The sequence below is a fragment of the Pan paniscus genome, chromosome 1, assembly GCF_029289425.2.
Source record: "Pan paniscus chromosome 1, NHGRI_mPanPan1-v2.0_pri, whole genome shotgun sequence".
Classification (NCBI taxonomy): Eukaryota; Metazoa; Chordata; class Mammalia; order Primates; family Hominidae; genus Pan; species Pan paniscus.
This window is the reverse complement of record NC_073249.2, coordinates 134086058-134109746: the sequence shown is the minus strand read 5'-3', so window position 1 is coordinate 134109746 and position 23689 is coordinate 134086058. Positions and strand designations below refer to the sequence as shown.

Genomic DNA, 23689 nt, shown 5'->3' with positions numbered 1-23689 from the left:
ACATCTAGAAGGTACCATTTTATGAGCCAGGAAATGGATTTTCACCAGACATTGAATCTGCAGGTACCTTGTTCTTGAACTTCCCAGCCTCTAAAACTTTGAGAAATAAATTTCTGTTGTTTATATGAGCCGCCCAATTTATGGTACTTTGTTACAGCAGCCTGAAGAGACTAAGACATTACACGTATCAACAGTTCCTTGCATGGTATTGTTAAATAGTATTCTATATTATATACGTACCATAGTTTGTTTAACCTACTGAAGGACATCTGAGCTGATTCCACTTTTGGGGTATTACAAATTAAGCTACTATGCATATTTATATGAAGGTTTTTATGTTAAATTTTCATTTCTCTGGAATAAATGCTCAGGAGTATAATTGCTGGGTCATATGAAATTTACATGTTTAGGCCAGGCGCAGTGGCTCATGCCTGTAATCCCAGCACTTTGGGAGGCCTAGGCAGGTAGATCACTTGAGGTCAGGAGTTTGAGACCAGCCTGGCCAACATGGTGAAACCTCATCTCTACTAAAAATACAAAAAAAATTAGCTGGGCGTGGTGGCAGGTGCCTGTAATCCCAGCTACTTGGGAGGCTAAGGCACAAGAATCACTTGAACCCAGGAGGCAGAGGTTGCAGTGAGCTGAGATTGTGCCACTGCACTCCAGCCTGGGTGACAGAGCAGGACTCCATCTCAAAAAAAAAAAAGGCTACGTTTAGTTTTTAAAGAAACTGCCAAACTATTTTGCAGAGTAGTTATACCATTTTATACTCTCAACAGCAATGTATGAGTGATCCAGTTTCTCCACATCCTTACCAACATTTGTTGTCATTGGTTTCAATTTGTTTTAATCACAACACTACACATTTTAAAAATAAGGAATGAAATGTGTCGATATAAGGATACTTATTAGGAAGAGAACTGGACTTGTTACAAGAATGTTTAAGTTGCTGCCCCATCCCCAGCACTTACTAACACAGACCAACTTAACACTAAAGTTGTGATAGGTTCGTGGGCGTTAGTTTTTTATATGATTTATAACTTACAAATATATTCATAACTTACAAATAATATATATATATAATATATATGCCAAACATTAATGTAATTTTAAAAGAAGATCTCTCATTATAGGTCCAAAAAATTCCCTTAGAACTAAAGGGGAAAATGCAGAGAACTAAAGTGTTATATGAAAATATAGGTGTAATTTTCAAAATACTATAGAATGTTAGATACCTATAAAAAACATATTAGATCACTTTCAAGCCCCACATACCCTCTTATCCAAGGCTTGATGAGTCCAAAGATCTAGAGCTTAGAGTCCAACATTCTCACTCAAATTTTCTCTAAAACCCAAGTGGTTATAAAAAACTAAAAGTCAGAGGCCAGATTTAATAATCTAAAATATGCACTTCTTTTTCCCTGATGGAGCTATACCTAATACATTAGACTACCAGCCACAACATCATGTATCTATATATATAAGCCATAGAGGCCAGGCACAGTGGCTCATGCCTACAATCCCAGCACTTTGGGAGGGCGAGGAAGGAGGATCACTTGAGTCCAGGAGTTTGAGACCAGCCTGTGCAACACAGCAAGACCCTGTCTCTATGAAATTAAAAAAAAAAAAATTAGCTAGGCATGGTGGCATGCACCTGTATACCCAGGTACTCAGGAAGCTAAGGCAGGAGAATTGCTTAAACCCAGGAGGTCGGGGCTGCAGTGGGCAGCCTGAGTGACAGAGTAAGACCAAGAAAAAGAAAAAGAGAGAAAAAAAAAGATAACAGAGTTAATCAGGCCATTATTTACAGCTATGTTATTCATGCCAAAACATGTTAGCTTCCTTTTTTAAAATCAAGTCACCAAGATGAGATGTTAGCTTTCTAATTGCAGGATAAAATTCAATATTTAATGACTACAATACTGTAGTTTACACAATTTATTCCCAAGCTACTGATTGCTTCAACCCCAGGTCAGTCACCTAAGTTGACAGCAGCCCTGTATGTTTGCTCTAGTACTTTACAAATTATCATTCTTTTATACCATGATGTGAAAAAAAAAGGGGGGGGGGAAATACTGGTCTATTCATTTGTGTACCTAGTTGGAGAACATTTCTGCTTCGAGAAGACAGATTCTCAGTCAATAAATAAAAGATGGCAAAAATATCCATTTTATCTTTCCTATTATTGGCTCCTTTTGTATTAATTAGGGTGAAAATAGAGTTCTTTGCATGTTCCATGACACATTCTTTATAAGCAAATTAAATAATCTCTAAAGTTCCTTCTTGCTCCATGAGCTGTAACTGAAGTATTTTATTGAACTGACACACAGAGGGCAGCAGTAAGTAATATACTGTATATGATACGTTATGTGCCTGGGGGCCTTAGCCAACTTCTCTGCCTCATAGCTCTCCCTCTAGCAAAGCTTTTTATTTTGGCCCTCTCTGCCTGTCTCCTCTGATCTGTATCTTTCTTTCTCCTCCTGCCAGAGCTTTCTTCCCATTTTGTCAGACTTAGAAAATCAAGAATAGATCAATATTACCATTCTGGAAAAAGGTAAGCTAATCAGCAAGAAGTCCTTAAACCCAATGTATAAACAAATGGGATGTCTTGCCATACATACTCTGAGGCATTCATTCAATCAAAGCACACAATATTTTGAAATCAAAGAAAATCAGTGAAATGATTATTAGAATATGCAGAGAATATAATATACATAGACACTCCATCACTGCAATTTCTTTTTCTCAGTTGTTTCTCTCTCTGACATCCAATTTGGGACAGGAAAGGATCTAAGGGTATAGAAAAAGTTAGGAGCAAAAGGCAATGGAGAAGAGAAACAGGTACCTAAAACAGTGCCTGACATATACTAGATTATCAGTAGACATCTGTCAGATGAATTGGATTAATGAGCATTAAAGGAAAGAAAACATTTTAAAAATGTAACAGTGGGGAAAAAAACCCACAGTGTAAAACAATGGCTTGTTCTAGGTTGTCTTTGTATTATCAACATTTTAATTATTAATCACATGTGAAGTTCTTTTATATGAGCTTCCCCTTAAAGTGGAAATAGGAAGACATCAGGGAGGCAACAAGGGAGTAGGGAAGAAGAAATACAGCACAGGAGGTGAGGACAGGGAAGAGAGATCACACATAAGAAGTGGGCACTGGCCAGGCATGGTGGCTCTCGCGTGTAATCCCAGCACTTTGGGAGGCCGAGGTGGGTGATCACTTGAGGTCAAGAGTTCAAGACCAGCCTGGCCAACATGGTGAAACCCCGTCTCTACTAAAAATACAAAAATTAGCTGGGCACAGTGGTGGGCACCTGTAGTCCCAGCTACTTGGGAGACTGAGGCAGGAGAAGTGCTTGAACCCAGGAGGCAGAGGTTGCAGTGAGCCAAGATTGTGCCATTGCACTCCAGCCTGGGCGACAGAGTGAGGCTCCGTCTCAAAAAGAAAAAAAAAAGAAGTAGGCACTTAGGGCTGGGCACGGTGGCTCACACCTGTAATCCCAGCACTTTGGGAGGCTGAGGTGGGGGGATTGCTTAAGGCCAGGAGTTTGAGACCAGCCTGGCCAACCTGGTGAAACCCCATCTCTACTAAAAATACAAAAAAATTAGCCAGGAGTGGTGGTGCACACCTATAATCCCAGCTACTCGGGAGGCTGAGGGACCAGAGTCTCTTGAGCCTGGGAGGTGGAGGTTGCAGTAAGCCGAGATGGCACCAGTGCACTTCAGCCTGGGTGACAGAGCGAGACTGTCAAAAAAAAAAAAAAAAAAAAAAAAAGGACACACACACACACCCTCCTGTACTTCTAACCTCAGTGATCCTGGTGTTTAAGGTCCAGGTTTCCATTTTCCTTCTTTATCTTCCCTTGCTCTCATAGCCTGCAGCTACAACACAGCAATATCTGTAGATCTCTCTCCACTACCACACAATTCAGGACTAAGGAGGACAAAATGGCATGCCCTAAACATGTGAGTCCGTGTATTTAATATTTACAGACTTCAGATCCATGAACGAGTAGTTTATTTGCAGAAAATGGAGGAAATTTATACACATACAGTTACAGTCTCTCTCTATAAAATATAATTAAAATATATACCATTACCAATCAATGAGAATAACAAAGGCAAGATGCAGTGTAGTAAAGGAAATAATACAGGAACTTCATTTTACATACAGTTAATGTATCTCAGGGTAATTATCAGCTTTCCCTAATGATAGTGAGGACAGTATCAGTAAGAATAGTTAGCATCTATTCTTGGGTTTCCTGTTTAACAAGCACTGTGTTAAGAACTGGAAGGGGATGTCAAAAGATCATCTGGGAACTCTTCTTCATTGCTAGTTGGGATGTAAAATAGTGCAGCTACCTTGGAAAACAGTTTGGCAGTTCCACAAAAAGGTAAACATAGGCTTACAACATGACCCAGCAATTTCATTCTTAGGTATATACTCAAAAGAACTAAAAATATATGTCCACACAAAAATCTGTACACAAATATTCACAGCAGCATTACTCATAATAGTCCCAAACAGAAACAATCCAAATGTCTATCAAGTAGATAAAAAAAAGGTATACCATACAATGGAATATTATTTAACTATAAAAAGAAATGAAGTATTGATACATGCTACAACATGGATGAACCTTGAAAACGTTTTGCTAAGTACAAGAAGACAAGCACAAAAAGCCACATACTGTATGATTCCATTTATATGAAATGTCTAGAACAGGCAAATCCATAGAGACAGCAAGTAGATTAGTGGTTGTCAGAGGCTGGGGGAGGGAGCAATGGGGTATGATTGCTAATGGGTATTTTAATAATAACGTTCTAAAATTAGATAGTGGCAATGGTTGTAGAACTGTGAATATATTAAAAATTACTGAATTGTGTGCTTTAAAAGGGTTTTATAGTATATGAATTTTATTTCAATAAAGCTGTTATAAAAATGATCAGATTTGATCCTTTTTTTTTTTTTTTTTTTTTTTGAGACGGAGTTTTGCTGTTGTCACCCAGGCTGGAGTGCAATGGCGCAATCTAGGCTCACTGCAACTTCTACCTCCCAGGTTCAGGTGGTTCTCCTGCCTCAGTCTTCCAAGTAGCTGGGATTACAGGTGCCCGCCACCATGCCCAGCTAATTTTCAGATGTTTAGTAGAGATGTGGTTTCACCATGTTGGCCAGGCTGGTCTCGAACTCCTGACCTCAGGTGATCCACCTGCCTTGGCCTCCCAAAGTGCTGGGATTACAGGCATGAGCCACTGCACCCGGCCAATCCATCTTTTGTAATATGAATAAATCAATCAATACCACTTTCTGATTTTTCTTAACAATCTCTGAAAATGGAGTCTGCAATCTCCCCCAGGAGGCCATTCCAGTATCATTTACCCGATAATGTTCATTTTTATAAGTCTCTAAGAAAGTAGAGGTTTCCTTATTTCCTACAATGTAATTATTTTGGTCCATGAGAAGAAAGGGGCTCAGATTCCAGAGTTCTTCCTTCTTTTTGCTGCAAAACTCTCAGAATAACGATAATCTAAATTAACTGACAATCTGAAACTCAAATTTTTCCTGTGTACTGGAAAAGCATTCAATAAAATGTCAAAACTTCCCCATAATTCCAATACACTAGAACAGCTGTTTTCATTATCCACTTTCCTTTCTAGTTGTCCACATGCAATTCATTTTATACACAGCTGTAATCAGTGTACATATAATTGTGTATTCTTTTCTCTCTGTACTGTAAACATTCAATGTTGTTAACATAGTTTTTATAATAGTCATTTTCAGTGTTGCAATAATATTCTAACTAGTTGATGTATCATTATTTACCTAACTCTTCCCCCTATGTTGACTTTAAAGTTTTCTTTCCCCAACTTTTCTGCATCTAGACAAGGCTATATATAGATTTTTTAGATTTTCATTCTTTTGAATTATTTCCTTAAGTTGTTTCTCAAAAGTAGAGTTCTCAGGTCATACAGTATCAACATTTTTATGGCTTTTGCTTTCCAAATTATTATGAGTTTTTCAACACTACTTTGCACTACGTCAGTAGTGGGGTGTGTGCGAGTATGTACACATATAGATAGATAGGTTCATTTAATAGACCTGAAATGTTAGAAAAGGCTCTATTCCTGATTTCATTTTTCAAAATTGAACCATCTTTACTTTGCAGTTACAAAAACAGCAAATGCTCGTTGTCAAACTTAAACAATTTATAAACTATATAAATAGAAAGTGAAAGGTTCCCCCATTCTTCTTTTGGAGGATTAAAACACACCTCCTCCTAAGTTTGAATTTACATAAGTGTAAAATGTATTTACTGATCAAAGGCTCTAGGAAGGTATGCATAGAAACTCCCATGGTCTGCCAAAAGTCCACACTAGCTCAATAGAAGAATACCCAACCAGAGAGCTGTGGGAATGGGAGGAACTAGTGGAGCAAGGAGAAGGTTTGGGTTCCTACATTCCATAAGGAAAAAGGCAGAAGCTGTGGTGGATTTTTGAGAATAAAGAGATGAAAGGACAGGCTAAGATAGTCCCTGTGTAGTATGGACTGACAGTAGTTTGGCAGAAATCCAGAGACCCATTTTATATAAACAATAAACAAACTCTAAGGCAAACTGAATATCTAAAGATACAAATAAAAATAGTGGAAAATAAGTGTTAACTAAAGACATAACACATAGGCTCCCATCCTTAGTAGAGAATAAGAAAATAAATGTATTTATTATAAAGAAAAATACATTTGTTTTTTGTTTATATTACAAGGCTTAAAGATGATTACTTGTTGATCTAGGTAAGGAGTCATTTCTTTTTTTTTCTGAGACAGAGTCTCACTCTGTCACCCAGGCTGGAGTGCAATGGCGTGATTTCAGCTCACTCCAATCTCCACCTTCCAGGTTCAAGCAATTCTCCCACCTGAGCCTCCAGAGTAGCTGGGATTACAGGCACCCACCATCATGTCTGGCTAAGTTTTGTATTTCTGTAGAGACAGAGTTTCACCATGTTGGCCAGGCTGGTCTTGAACTCTTCACCTCAGGTGATCCGTCTGCCTCGGCCTCCCAAAATGCTGGGATTACAGGCATGAGCCACTGTGCCTGGCCAGGAGCCATTTCTTTACTGTAAACTACAGAACATCAAGAAATTTCTCATTTATAAATACATTCCTCAATTTTGCATTTTCCATGCTCAGCTAGCTCTTATGGAACTTGTTTTTCTTAAGCCAAAAATCAGGTTGTCTCTTTCTAATTACGCACTCTCCTAATCATTCCTATAACTCCATCAAAATTGTGCTTATACCCCACCTTTACAATTTTGGTTGGCAGCAGTCTGTAGATTGCTTGGTAAGTGCTGTATCTAAACGAGCAGTCCCCAAACTTTTTCACATCAGGGACGGGTTTCGTGGAAGACGCTTTTGCAACAGATGGGGTGGGGAGTGCGGGTGAGGTGGGGAGATGTTTCGGGATGAAACTGTTCCACCTATGATCATCAGGCATTAGATTTTCATAAGGAGGGGGCAACCTAGATCCCTCGCATGTGCAGTTCACAACAGGGTTCCAGCTCCTGTGAGAATCTAATGCCACCGCTGATCCGACAAGAGGTGGAGCTCAGACAGTAATGCTGCTGGCCCACCACTCACTTCCTGCTGTGCAGCCTGGTTCCTAACAAGCCATGGGCTGGTACTGGTCTGCAGCCTGGGAGTTGGGAACCCCTGCTCTAAACTCTCTGTGTGGATATATTCTGTATCCTCAACAAGACTATAAACTCCAGGGAGCATCTTCTTTTTTATTCTCATCTACCTATACAATAAACACTAAAATATAGCTAGATGACCACAGAACTTTGTATAAAGCAATACACGGCTTCATGTTTGGATTATAAATATCATCAGCTATATTAGAGACCTTACCATTCTCTTAACTAAAAAGTCACCCAAACATAAAAGAAATATTTTGGCACTTAAAATATTGCCTACTATCCTAGCTTCATCTCTCACCACTGCTTGTATCATCATTCTACTGAACTTAATGCTGCAACAATACCAAAATACTTATTGTTTCTGGAAGACATGGTCCTTTCACTTCTCTAGGCCTTTGCATATTCTCTTTCTTCTTTTGAAGTACCTTTCACTGACCTGAGCATGGAGAGTGTCTTTTCACCCTTGATAACTCACTCAGAAGTCACCTCCTCCAGAATACCCCGTACACCCTAAGAATTCTATCATGCTTTCCTCCGTGCTATCTCTATATCTGGAACACACTTTGATTATTACTCTGAGTATACTATGCTATAATTAACCTCCGTACGTTTATTTACTCCATTAGATGCAAATCCAGGCTCAGTAAAAATTTATCCAGACAAGGATGAATGAGAAGGAAGAATAAAGAAATGGAGGGAGGGAGACCCAGGGAAGTTTCTTCTGCACAGGAACCATGTCTTACTCATTTCCATATATCTAAGGGACAAGGCAGTACTTAGGATACATGGGTGCTCATCAAAATGTTTGATAAATTGATTTGACATCAATCTTAAAGGAAAACGAACGCCTTGGCAGATAATTCTTATCAAATGGAAAACTGCCATTAATCGACATCATGTAATATTTGAGCCAAATCTATTGTGTTGTACACAAGTATATCACAGGCTCAACTTGAGACCCTATAGAACCTACTAACTGACAAGAACTAAGCTAAACATTCAGAATTCAAAGATGCATGAGACATGATACTTTCCCTCAATCAACTCATACTTTAGATGGGGACTCAGGTAAGTAAAAAGATAATTACCATCTAATATGATAAAAACTATATCCAAGTGATATGATTTGTCTGTGTCATCACCCAAATCTCACCTTGAATTGTAATAATCCCCATGTGTCAAGGGCGTGGCCAGTGGAGATAAATGAATAATGGGGGCAGTTTCCCCTATACTGTTCTCATGGTAGTGAATAAGTCTCATGAGATCTGATGGTTTTATAAATGGGAGTTCCCCTGCTACAAGCTCTCCTTGCCTGCCACCATGTAAGATGTGACTTTGCTCCTCCTTTGCCTTCCACCATGATTGTGAGGCTTCTCCAGCCACGTGGAACTGTGAGTCAATTAAATCTCTTTCCTTATAAATTACCCAGTATCGAGTATGTCTTTATTAGCAGTGTGAGAAGGGACTAATACACCAGGACATGTTCAGAGTAACCATGGTACAAAGAAGAGATACATATCTAGCTGGAGGTGATACAGGCAGAGGGAATTCTGAAAGGATTTCTTGGAGAAGATAGTTTCTTAACTCTACCTTAGAAGATTAACAGATGTTTTAACATGGTTGATTGGTGAGTTAGTCCATGAAGCAGGGAACACTTGTTCTGTGGCTCCAGCATCCTCCTAGGAAAAAACTCATTCTAAAGGAAAGTGAATCTAAGCACATAAGCTAGGGTAAAGACAATGGGTTGGTACTGCAGAGGCAGGGCAATACATCGCTTGAACTAGACCAGCTGAAGAACCAAACCAAAGAACTGAGTCTCAGAGAACATTGGGTATCAGAGCATGGGGGTGGCAGTAGATTTTTGCATAGGAGCCAGAGAGTAAGAGGAAGGAAAGAGGTGTGGGGCATGGTATCTCAGAGAAAAACATTCATGGAATACAGGCTGGGGGAAATGGCCACCCACAGAGTAGTCTAGAGAATTGTAGTCAAAGGCAAACTTGAGCTATCCCTGGGACTCCCTGAACTAGTTGGGGAAGGGGTTGGAGGAAGCCGGTTTCCACAGTTAGGAGGGTAATGCAGAGCCAAAGAAATGCTACTTGCTGCTGTTACTGACACTTTCGTATTTTTTTTTTAATCTCAAGTTGCTTTGTTCTAGGTTGCATAAGAAAAGTGTGAGACACAATTTCAGCCCTCAGACACTGTTTATTTCAGGAGTTTATAACTGTATTGAGAAAGCAATTGTGTTTTGGTTTTCAATTGCTATAGAAACACACTCAGGATGGACAAATTGTGAACGATGTCCCAGAAAAGGAGAGCCCAAAGGAGAGAACACAAAGATGACCATATCAGACCAAATCCAGAGGAAGTATGTAGAAAATGCAATGTGTTGCAAAAAAATTGACATAAGTATAAGGTAGCATATATAGGCTTACTAATTAGAAAGGAGAATTTGCTAGTCGGGAGTAAAAAAATAAGACAATTTGCTACATCCTAAGTGCTTTTGAGGACAGGAGGACGGTGGGACCTGAGGAACCTGGCTCAGTGGGAGAGCAACTGTGCGTCAGTCTTAGGCAGGACATCTCTGGAGTGGAAGTACTGTCTGGAGAAAGACCAGCTCCTCGGAGTTGGGCAGTAGGTAAGAACAGGATCCAAAGTGAAGGCTAAAAGTTTGATCCTGCCTCTATTTTCAAGTACCAAACCAGGGTAGTCAGTAAGATAGTGAAAGCAAGTCATCTATAAAAGGTACAAGGAAAGGGACCAGGAGTTCTATCCTCAGCCCTTGGCTCTCCACCTAAAGAACAATTACCTGGAAAGCCCTCAAGCTTGAAGGTCATCAGAATGTGCTCTAATTGTTTGCCTCAGATTGGAGGTTACTGCACAAAGAAATTAAGACCTCACATTTATTTATTTATTTATTTTTTCTGGTAGAGCAGTCACAAAGAACTTAACGTCTGTTTTTAAAATTTAAGAATTTTAAATCTAAAAAGGTTAGTGTTTTAAATGTTCCTTTTTACATTGTTTAAGCTAATACTACTATTTAAATAATATTTATGTTCTCTAGTTTAACTGTTTAATTAAAATCTTAATTGTTTTTGGCTTTCGTTTCACTATTTTGTATGCCCTTTTGCTTAGTTAACAGCATTTTAATCAATTTTCCTTTATCTATAGCTTTTTTTATTGAAAAATACATGCTCATTTCAAAAGCAGAAGATTTGAAAATCACAACAACTTAGTAGTCATTTAATTTTTTAACATTTGAAATATTTCTTTTCAGTTTTTTTGGAGAAATTTTTCTTTTTTTTTTTTTAGCATTATTGTACTGTAATCTTATTTAATTGAACTTCTGGATCTTGTGGTAAATAATGCCTCAGGGAGAGGGTTTTCCAGACGAATTATTTGCACCCAACTACACAATTTCGTCCGGGGAGAATAACTCATGAGGGAACTGTTTGCTTTTAAGTGTAATCCAGATGCCAACACGACCCACATTTCTGTAGACTCATCCATGGACATGGTTCAATCAATGCGGTTTGCTAAGATGAGGATTCTAAGAACTCGGGAGGGCCCTATACTTGCTGGCAGTCCTCTGGAAGTCTGAAGGTGTTTAGTAACATAAATCCTATTCTTAAGTTCATTTTGATTTGTCTTTCAGTCAATTAAAACTTTGTTCATTTGTTTTAGTTCTCCAACAAGGCTATGTGCACAGCATATTTTGAACCCTGGCATACATGAATGTCTGTAACCTTCGAGAATGAAACAAAATGCAGCCAGTACAACACTCTCTAGTCACAACCTTTTCCCCTGAAAACTTTGGCTCACAAGTTCTGGCACTGGTGCTGTAGAAGTCTGTCATCCATAGCTACCATCTCCCTCACAGTTTTCATCTCCTTTCTTTTTTTCCTCTGCATTCTGAGAAAATTTCTCAAATGTGTTTTCCACATCATTGCTTCAGTACACCTCAGGGTGAATCCTGCTTTTAACACTGTCTTCAGTTTATATCTTCACTGCTATTTCATGTCCAGTTTACCTGTAGCTTTCCATGCTTATTGTTCCCTTTTCATCTCAGCCTATTTGCTCCTTATACTTTTTGTGTGTGTATGTTTGTTTTTGTTTTTTTGAGATGGAGTCTCACTCTGTTGCCCAGGCTGGGGTGCAGTGGCACGATCTCGGCTCACTGCAACCTCTGCCTCCTGGGTTCAAGTGATTCTCCTGCCTCAGCCTTCCGAGTAGCTGGGACTACAGGCGCCCACCACCACGCCTGGGTAATTTTTGTATTTTTAGTAGAGATGGGATTTCACCATATTGGCCAGGCTGGTCTCGAACTCCTGACCTTCTTACTGCCTGCCTTGGCCTCCCAAAGTGCTAGGATTACAGGCATGAGCCACCTCACTCAGCCTGTTCCTTATACTTTTATACTTCAGTTCCACAGAGGCTATATCTTCGTGAATCAACTAAGGATGCTAGAAAAGTTTCAAAATTTCTTACATTTCTATAATAAATAATTTTCAGAGAGTTGCTCTTCCTCTAAATCTTCATAATGATGTTCCCTTTGTTCTGAAAGTTTTATAAGTCCCATATTGCTATGTGATCTCTCATTTGAGGATGAGGAAAACATCTAGACCTGGTATTTGACAACAAACAGGTATATGAACCACCACTGGCCCCATTCTGTCAACATATGTACTAGTGGAATCGTCTGCTCTAATCTACAGCTGCATAGTTGATGAGCATAACTTCTAATCTAATTCCCAGTGTCTTAACAGGCTTCCATCTGGGGCAGGTCTGCTAAACTCAAATCCAACCATCAGGCTTAGTGTTACACAGAAATGATGGAATATTTAGAAACAAAACAAAACAAAACAAAAACGAAACTACAATCTCCAGCATATTACTTGAGACTCTTTTCGTTATTAGTCCATGGAAAATCTATCTCTAATTGGCTTCAACTGAAACAGAATTTAGGGACTCAAATAACATACCTCTCCATTTATTTAAATCTTTTTAAATTTCTCTCAGCAGTATTTTATACTTTTCAGTGTAGAGGTGTGCATGTTTGTTAAATTTATTCTTAAGTATTTTTGATGCTATTAAAAGATAATTGGTTTTTAAATCTTATTTAAGTAAAAACAGTTAATTTTTTATTGCCCTTGTATCTCAAGACTTTGTTAAATTTACTTATTGTTTATAGTAGTTTTAAAATTGATTCCTCAGGATATTCTACTATATAAATAATCTGAGAATAGGGAGCTTTTACTTCTTCCTTTTTAATCTTTTTTTTTTTTTTACTTCTCCTTGCCTTATTGCATTGGCAAGGACATTCAGAAAAATGTTGAGTAGAAATTTTGAGAATGGTATCCTTGCCTGTGTAGCACCCAATTCTGTCGCTGTTCAGGGCGCCACTATATAACCCGCACGGATCAAGGGGAACTGAAAAAAGAGGGAGTGAATGCGGGAATAAAAGACAAAGACAAAACAGTATATTTGGAAGAAGGAGTCAGGGGGCACCTTGCCTCTAGTGGACAAGGGCCCTGAGCTCTACACAGCCCTCCGTATTTCTAGGCAAAAGAGATAGTGAGAAGGTGGGTGGAAGAAGGGGTCAGCTGCTCGGTCCAGAGTAGGCTTTCAAGACTGCATTCTTCGAACAACAGGCTCTAGATGTCGCAGTAGATAACGTCGGTGTCAGGGAGTGATTGAGTCCAGCAAATCTTCTGTCGGCAGGAGCACTTGTGAGTTTGCTCATATCCTGCATTCATGATAAACAGTTTGCTGTTTGATCATATAGCTTCCAGTGGAATGCTGAGTTGGTCATGTCCCATGGGCCTTCGGCTCCCTGCACTTGCCTTGTTCCAGATATTAAAGGCATAGTCCTCAGGGGCTTATTACTAAGAATGATGTTAGCTGAAGTCATGTTGTAGATGCCCTTTATCAGATTGATGAAACTATCTTCTAATTCCAGTTTGCTGGATTTTATTTAAGCCCCATGCTGATTTTGGTCAAATGCTTTTTCTGTGTCTATTGAGATGGCTACATTTCTTCTCCTTATCATTAATATGGTGGATTACATTTATTTATTTTCAAATACAAAACCAATTTTATATTCCTGGGATAAAACCCACTTGGTCATGTTGTATTAATCCTTTTATTTATAGCTGGATTCAATTTGTTAATATTTTGTTAAACAGCTTTATGTATGTTCATAAGAGATTTTTAACTTTTCATAATGTCTTTACTAGATTTTAGTATCTGAATTATACTAGCCTCACAAAATTAGTTGAGAAGTTATTTCTTCTTCATTTTCTGAAGCTGTTTGTTAGATTTTACAGTGTCTTTCACAAATGTTTGAGAATTCACTTTTGATACTCTCTGGGCCTGAAGTTTTCTTTGTAGGAATGTTTTCTATCACAAAGTGAATTTCCTTGACACATAAAAGACTATTCAGTTTTTTGGGGTTTTTTTGTTTTTTGCTTCTGTTTTTGAGACAGTCTCGCGCTGCAACCCAGGCTGGAGTGCAGGGGTACGATCTTGGCTCACTGCAACCTCCGCCTCCCAGATTGAAGCAATTCTCCTGCCTCAGCCTCCCAAGTAGCTAGGATTACAGGCATGCACCACCATGCCTGGCTTATTTTTGTATTTTTAGTAGAGATGGGGGGTTTCACCATGTTGGCCAGGCTGGTCTTGAACTTCTGACCTCGTGATCCACCCTCCTCGGCCTCCCAAAGTGTTGGGATTACAGGTGTGAGCCACCGTGCCCGGCCAAGACTATTCAGTTTTTAAATTTAATTTTGTGTCAGTTTTGGAAAGCTGCATTTTTCCAGGAATTTGTTTCATCGAAGGCATCAAATTTATTGGCGTAAAGTTGTTTTTAGAATTCGATTATCTTTTTGAAGTTTACAGATACATAATCATGCTCCTCCTTCATTATCAGTATTGGTATATAATAAGCTTTTTCTAGGCATTTTCAATTTTTTTGATCTTTTGAAAAAATCCATTTTGGTTTTGTTTATTGTCTCTGTTGTCTATTTTCTAGTTAATTGATATCTGCTATTGTCTTTACTTTCTTCTTTCTTGGGTTTAATTTGCTTATTTTTTTCCACCTTCTGGTAACTTAAATATTACATTTTAACACTTCTTCCTTTCTAATATGAACAATTAAAGCTATAAATTTCTCTGTAAGCAGTGCTTTAACTGCATCCCAAAAATGCTAACACATTTTTTATTATCATTCAGTTCAAAATATTTTCAGAAATACACTATCTAATTTCCAAATCTTTGGGGGTTTTCCAAATATCTTTTTGTTACTGACTTATATTTTAATTCAACTGTAATCAGAAAACATACTCTGTTAGATCTCAATCTTCTAAAACTTATTAAGACTTGTTTCATGGCCCTGGATATGGTCTATCTTGGTAAAAGTTCCATGGTACCTAAAAAGACTGTTTATTCTGTATTTTTTGGGTATTGGGTTCTATAAATATTAACTGGGGCAAGCTGGTTAACAGGGCTATTAAGATCTTCTATATCTGTACGGACTTTTGGCTTAGTTGTTCTACTAATTGCTCTAAAAGGGATATGAAAATCTCCAAGTATGACTGTGGACTTGAATCCTTTCTTCCATCTGTCAGTTTTATGGTTTATGTATTTTGAAGCTAATTAGGCATACATACATTTGGGATTATGTCTTTCTGATATATTGAGTTTTTAAAATTATAAAATGTCCCTGTTTATCTCTGGTAGTACTCCTTGAAGTCCATCTTTTCCATTATTAAATTATCTATTCTAACTCTCGAATTATTTGTTTACACAGTATATCCTCTCCCATCCTTTTACTTTGAAGCTTTGTATCTTTTGTAAGTGCATGCCTTGCAGACAGCTTAAAGTTGGGCAATGCTTTTATCCAACTTGACAATCTCTATCTTTTAATTGTAATGTTAAGTTGATTTACATTTGATTTGGCTGGATTCGGCTGGACTGGCCATTTTAGTGTTTTGCATTTGTCTCATCTGTTTGCTGTTTCTCTTCCTCTTTTGGGGTGAACTGAAAAAAAAATTTTAGTATCCTTATTGTCTTTTAAAAACAGCTTTATTGAAATATAACTCATATACCATACAATTCACCCATTTAAAGTATAGAATTCAATGTTTTGTTGTTGTTGTTGTGTTGAGACAAGGTCTTGCTTTGTCACCTATGATGGAGTACAGTGGCGATCACAGTCCCACAAGGTCACAGCCTTGACCTTCTGTGCACAAGTGATCCTCCCATCTCAGCTTCCCAAATAGCTGGGACTACAGGTGCATGCCACCATGCCAATTTTTTTTTTTTTTTTTGCAGAGATGAGATCTTACTGTGTTGCCCAGGCTGGTCTCAAACTCCTGGGCTCAAGCAATTCTCCCACCTCAGCCTCCCCAAGTGCTGGGATTACAGGCATGAGCCTCTGCACCTGGCCCAGTTCAATGTTTTAAAAAATATACTCATAGGTTTGGAAAAACATCACCACAATCACATTATAGATCATTTTCATCCCCTTCAAAGAAACCCCGTACTCATTAGCTGTCCTTCCCCTCATTTCCCCAGCCCAAAGCAAACACGAATCAACTCTCTTTCTCTATAGATCTGCTTATTCTAGACATTTTATGTAAATGATATAATACAATATGTGGTCTTCTGTGACTGGCTTTTTTCACTTAACTTTTCAAGATTCATCCATGTTACAACATGAATCAGTACTTTGTTTCTTTTTATTGCTGAACAATATCCCACTGTATGGATATACCACATTTTATTTTTCCATTCGTCAGCTGATGGACATTTGGATTGTTTCTACTTTTTTACTATTTTAAATAAGGCTGCTATGAACATCCATGTGTATGTTTTTCTGTGGATGTGGGTTTTCATTTCCATTGGGTATATATCTAGGAGTGGAACTGCTGGGTCTTGTGTAACTCTACATTTAACTTCTTAAAAAACTACTAAACTATTTTACAAAGCAGCTGCAATATTGTACACTTCCACCAGCAGTGTATGATTTCCTATTTCTCCACATCCTTGTGAACACTTGTTATTGTTCTATCTTTTTTATTATAGCCATCCTAGTGGATGTAAACTAGTATTTTGTGGGCCTCTATTGTCCTTTGCTGAACTCTTTGCATTTTTGTTTTACTGGTTGCTTTAGAAATTAAAATATACATCCATAACTAATACAATCTACTTAGAGTTAATGCTGTACTACTAAACACTAAATACAGATATCTTGTAACAGCATTATTCTATTTATCCCAATCCTTTGTGCTACTGTTATAAACCCTACAATACAGTGCTTTAATTTTTCTTTAACCACTAATATGTCTTTTGAAGAAATTAAGAAAATAATCTACAGTCTTTCAAATTTATTCACTGATTTGCCATTTCTATTGATCTTTATTCATTTCTGAAGATATGAGTTACCAGTTAGTGTCATTTCCAGTGTTATTTCTAGTATTAGTTCTTTAGCCTGAAGTATTTATTTTAGCATTTCTTATATTACAGGTCTGCTGGTGATGAATTCTTGTTTTTATCTGAAAAATGTCTTCAGTTAATCTTCATTCCTGAAGACTAGTTTTTCTGGATATGAAATTCTAGAGGCTGGGTATGGTGGCACATGCCTGTAATCCCAGCACTTTGTAAGGCCAAGGTGGGCAGATCGCTTGAGCTCAGGGGTTTGAGACCAGCCTGGCCAACATGGCAAAACCCCGACTCTACTAAAAATACAAAAATCAGCTGGGCGTGGTGGTGCATGCTTGTAATCCCAGCTACTCAGGAGGCTGAGGCAGGAGAATTGCTCGAACCTGGGAGGCAGAGGTTGCAGTGAGCCAAAACCGCACCACTGAACTCCAGCCTGGGCAACAGAGTGAGACTCCATCTCAAAGAAAAAAAAAAGAAAAAAAGAAAAAATTTCTCTTTCTCTGTTTGAGGTTTCCTACTTGTTCAATTACTATACATATTTTCTTTCATAGTCCTCAAGCATATTTATAATGACTGCTTTAACATCTTTGACTTCGAATATGAACACTTGGTCATCTTGAAGATATTTTGTTATTGACTACTTTCTCTTGAACGTGGTTACATTTTCCTGTTTCTTCACATGTGTAGTGATTTTTGGATTGGTTATTACACATTATGCATAATATGTTGTCATGACTCTAGATTCTGTAACATTCCTCTGAAGATGGATCTTTGTTCTAGCAGGCAGTTAATTCGGTGAGCCTCAATTTCCAAATTCTGTCTCTCCTGCCATCACCATCTGCTGAAAGCTCTTCTCCATTCTTTTAGCTTCCAGGTGCTGCTTTTTCATTGCATTTCCTGGGCCTCCCCACACATATGAAGGAGTTGGGCAGATGTTAAATGCAGGTTTGGGGACGAATCTTTCTGCATCTCCTCCCCTTCCACGATTTTTTGCCTAAGTTTCTGGCTGTTCTACTAGTCCTGAGCCCTGTTATCTAAGATTTCTGCCTTTCGAGCCAGGCACAGACTGGGGAGTACCTTCAGGGGCAAGTTCCTTCCTTTCAGATTGAGTTTATCTTTTTTTTCACTTCCTTTCCAGTGCCTTTAAATAGCTGTTTAAAATATATAAATACATATATGTAATTGTTAAATCTACATTTCAATAATCTTTGTCTGTGGGAGGTTAGTGTGAGTAATCTATTATGTCATCACCAGCAGCTGAAATAATCAATGTTGTTTTGATTCAGTGTCTCACACTGGGTGAATTTTTTTGATTCTTCATCCACCTTCCAGAGGTTCATCTTCATCCTGGCTGACTTTCCAAGTTGTCACAAGATGGAACCACCAGCTTTCAGAGCTACATGCTTCCATCTTCAAAACCAGAGAAGGAAGAAAGAGTCAAACCAACAAACGTGGTCCTGGGCTTCACTCCAACTAAATAAATTTTTAGAAAACATAACCACCCTTGAACCAAGCACTGTGGCCAGTAGAATGCTAGGAGCTGACTGGCTTAGGCTTGGGTCACTGGTCATCTTCTCCCTCTAGCCTTATTCCTTGTTTCTGACTCCCTGAAGGCCTACAACCCCACTTACAGGTCCTTGTTGCTTTTGTAAGCCAGGGGAGTCATGCTGTTGAATACTCTTCCTCAAAGGCAGCATGGCCTTTTGTGGCTCCCAATTTTAAAGACACAGGTCAATTGCAATTCTCTGACTCTCAGAAGCCTGAAGTCTTTTCTCCTCACCTCATATAGCCCTTAAAACTATGGTTCCCACTCCCCATTGGCCATTTTGGCTTTAGCTCTCTTTCATATCTGAGTTTGAGTTTCCTTGTCATTTCTGGTATCTGGAGATTTCCTTTGCTTGCTTTCAAACTTAATTAGGTAGTAATAAAAAAAAACTGAGAAAGGGAGCTTATATTTTATCCAGCATTTCTATGTATTTGCAGAAGACAAAAAGAGGAATCTTCTCATATTAACTAAATCCACCATCAGTAACTTTCCTTAGCCTTCAGGATATAGAACCAATTCTAATTCATTTAACACAGAGGGCCCTTCAAGGTATTATTTACCCTCTTAGTTTCATGACCTGAATACCCCCAAATGCAATCTTTTCTTTTGCGAAGGAAAGAACTTTTTGTAGTTCTCTGTTCATGCCACGCTGTTTCTTCTTTCTATGCCTTTTCTGATACTGTTTACTCTATATAGAATATTATCTCAAGGTGCCCATGCCCTCACACACAAATTTTGATCTAGTCAACTGATACCCATTCTAAAAGTCTCCAATAAACATGGCTTCTTAAAAGCCTTTTCTGTCTCTCCCTCCCCTATACCAACTAAGACTAAGATGGTCCCTTCCTGGGGTCCTGTAACACTCTATACACACTTCTGAAATACAAATATCACTCCAATTGTTGACTTACTTTTCCCACTAGACTACACTCCTTGAAAGAAATATGTCTTATGTAATTGATTACTTCTTCATTCTTTGCTTGGCACATATTAGATATTTGACAAATGTTTGTTGAATGAATGGAGAGACAGATTCTTTTTTCTTATTTTTTTAAATTAATAGATTTATTCTTTAGAGCATTTTTTTTGGTTTACAGAAAAACTGAACAGAAAGTACAAAGTTCTCATATAATTGGCAAAACCTGGAAGTAACCAAGATGTCCTTCAGTAGGTGGATGATACATAAACTGCGGTACACCAGACAATGGACAATTATTTAGCAATAAAAAGAAATGAGCTGGCCCCTCACCCCATGTGCAGACCCCATCATTGGAAGGCCTGGTGCCCACACCATATCAAAGAAAAAAGGACTGAGTGCAGAAGAAAAGAGAGCCTGCATGATGGAAACATTTTTTAAAACAAAAGATGTATTTCAATTAAAAGACATGGAGAAGGCCAGGTGCGGTGGCTCACGCTTGCAATAGTAGCACTTTGGGAGGTTGATGCAGGAGGACTGCTTGAGGCCAGGAGTTCAAGATCAACCTGGCCAACATAGCGAGACGCCATCTCTTGAAAAAAAAAAAAAAAAAAAGACATGGAGAAGACTGCTCCCAAAGAGAAAGGCATTACTGCTGTGTTAGTAAAAGAAAAAAGTCCTTCAAAGTTTAGTTGATAATGATATGGTTGACTGTGAGAGAATTGGAACTTCTAATTATTATCAGTCTTTTCCAAGTAAAATTCTTCATGCAAGAACATATAAATTGGAGGTTCTGAAATCTCAGTTGTTTCAGGGAAGCCAAAAGCATGCAAACTTACAGAAAAGCATCAGAAAAACTAAAATTGGCCAACATGAGATGAAGGAGTGAACCGTGTTAGCCAAAGAGCATTCTTCACTCTTGGATCAAAGGCAGAAGTTGAAAAATGCAAATAATGTGACCCGCAAGTTGTTGAATAAATACATCAGGCAAATAAAGTACTTGCTAACAGATAGACTGATAACATGTTTGCAATAAAATCTTGGGCCAAAAGAAAATTTGGGTTTGAAGAAAATAAAATTGATAAAACTTTTGGAATTCCAGAAGACTCTGACTACATAGATTAAAATATACCATGGTGGTAAAGAATCTACGAGCTCGCAAATATGTAAATTTTTAAATATTATCCAACTAGGCTGGGCACAGTGGCTCATGCCTGTAATCCCAGCACTTTGGGAGGCCGAGGCGGGCAGATAACTTGAGGTCAGGAGTTCAAGACCAGTCTGACCAACGTGGTGAAACCCCATCTCTACCAAACATACAAAAATTAGCCAGGTGTGGTGGCACATGCCTGTAGTCCCAGCTACTCGGGAGGCTGAGGTAGGATAATCACTTAAACCTGCGAGGCAGAGGTTGCAGTGAGCTGAGATCACGCCACTGCACTCCAGCCTGGGCAACACAGCGAGACTCTGTCTCAAAAAAAAAATTTAAAAATTTTAAAAATCTTATCCAACTAAATGTACTGAACTGTCTTTTACCTGTAACAGTGTTTATCATTTTATTAAAGTATAAAATGTAAAAAAGAGAGAGAAATGAACCATCAAGCCATGAAAAGATGTAGAGAAATCTTAAATGTGTATTCCTTTTGTAGTCATTTTAAGATTTTAGAAAATTATTTGTCAGACATACCCTACCTGATTAAATGTGTATTCCTAAGTGAAAGAAGCCAATCTGAAAAGGCTACATACATACTGTGGAATTCCAACTATATAATATTCCAGAAAAGACAACGGTAAAAACATCTGTGGTTGCTAGGGGTTGGAGGGATGAACAGGTGGAGCACCGAGGATTTTTAGGGCAGTGAAACTACTCTGATTGATAACATAATGGTGAACACATGCCATTATACACTTGTCAAAACCCAAAGAATGTACATCAAGAGTAAACCCTAATGTAAACTAAGGGCTTCAGGAGATAATGATGCGTCAGTGTGGGTTTGTCAGTTGTAACATATGTACCACTCTGGTGAGGGATGTTGATAGTGGAGGAGGCTGTACATGTGTGGGGCAGAGGGGTATATGACAATGCTCTGCTTAATTTTGCTGCAAATTTTAAATTGCTCTAAAAATTAAAGTATATTTTTTAAAATATGAAAGAGCTAAACATACATCTCAAGAAGAAAAGGAACAGAAAAACAAACAAAAACCCCCAAAACCCAAGAAGTAGAAGGAAAGAAATAATAAAGATAGAAACTAATGAAACAGAACATAACTTAAAATAAAAATCAACAAAACTAAAACTTTGTTCCTTTGAAAAGTTCTAAGAAGAAACTGAAAAGGTGAATAGTTTCTATACCTAAAAACTACAGAAGGAAGACGTATCAGGGAGGCAGGCATGGTCAATAGTATATAATGCCATAACAAAGTAAAGTAAAATTCATATTGAAAACTGCCCAGTGGGGTGGTTCCCATCTATAATCTCAACACTTTGGGAGGCCAAGGCAGGAAGATTGCTTGAGGCCAGGAGTTTGAGACCAGCCTGGGCAATATAGCAAGACCCTGTTTCTTAAAAAAAGGAAAAGAAAACTGCCCAATCTAACAATGAGGAGATCACTGATATCTTGGGCAAGAATAATTTAAGTGGAATGGAATGAAGTAGAACAAGTTTCTAAAAGGAAAAAAAAATCCCGGATGTGTTGACATTAATGCTGACCTATATCTGCAAGAAGCTAGATTTGATTTATCTTTATCTTTGCGCAGTGCCTCACATATCGCTGCTTACAACACTATTTGCTGAATTAATTCAGTTGGATGGAAAAGAAAGGACCACACATAAAGGGCTTTAAATGCTTGACAGTATTGAGACTTAAATGAAGAAGTTTTAAGATTTCTAAACAGATATACAGTCTGATGTTTAAAGAAGATTAATCTGGATGTTAGCTTAAGACTTTTAAAGGTAATACTGAGGAAAGGGAGACTAGTTAGGAAGTTGTTGCAGCAATCTAGGCCCTTCTGGATTAGGATAGGCCAACAGCAGTGAAGATAAAGGGTGAAATTTGAGAGACATTATGAAAGTAAACTTCTTAGGATTTGTCAACAAATGGATATGAAAGTTAGAAGAAAAAGATGTTAAAGGTATGAAAGACTGAAAAACTTTAGATAATAAAAAATGAAGGTCAGTGGTAACACACACTGGCATTTTAACTAAATGCAACCTCAACTTGATCTATTTCTATGGTTTAAGAAATTCAGGTATTTAATTTTCAGCATACAACTTTTGGTCACAAAATAAATTTTCTTGAACAAATGAATGTTAAATCTAGATGTAAACTGAGATCTTTATAAATGAATTTAAAAAGTGGAGAATTTATTCAAATTCAAATACTTTTATATTTATTTCCAGAAGGCAAGATAATGGGACAGTTTTGAAATATCTAGTAGAATATGCCAATTTTCCATAAAAGTTGTTTTTTCTTAACAGTTTAAATCTAGGAGACTAGTTTAAAATCAAAAAGTTATGCATGAGAAAAGCTAAAATGACAAATCTGGATATGTATATCAGAAGTTTTCTATTTGTGGAAACACACATACTTGCATAGTTCAAATGTATTTCCTGAGTCAGCATATACTGGAAGGTTTCTCACCTTCCTCTTTTCATCTTATTTTGGCTCACCTTCTCCCTCAAAACATCTTGAAACATAGATACTATGGAAACAAATGAAAATGATCTATCTCTGAAAGCATTCAGAATCAAATAGCTTAGCATTCCTCTTCTTTTTCACTAAACTGTGCTCTGCACCACAAAATTAAACAGACATCCCTAGGGATACAGATTTGCCAAGAGAGTTCCTGGCAAAAATAAAACCTGGCCCTTCTCCAGACTGCTATACATGGACAACAATGGAAGTTCTACAGATGGAGATTGATTGCTGGCTGGCTGGCGGGCCTGTGGTTACTTACTAGCGTCAAGATGAAGAATATTAGGCACAGATCATTTTCATGTCCAAAGACTTCTGACAACAAATGTGCTCTGCCTGACTTCTCACATTCAGCAACAGTGAGAGTTATTTACTGAAGAGATAGTTCTAATT

The 23689-nt window shown here is 38.0% G+C and overlaps 1 protein-coding gene and 1 pseudogene across 1 annotated transcript in view; one reads left to right on the top strand and one right to left on the bottom strand.

The window, feature by feature from the left end:
* The window catches only part of DIPK1A (divergent protein kinase domain 1A), a 124055-nt gene that overhangs the window by 69024 nt on the left and 31342 nt on the right, over window positions 1-23689 (bottom strand). The window lies entirely within an intron of this gene.
* On the top strand, window positions 1140-22749 carry LOC100984606 (meiotic nuclear division protein 1 homolog; annotated as a pseudogene).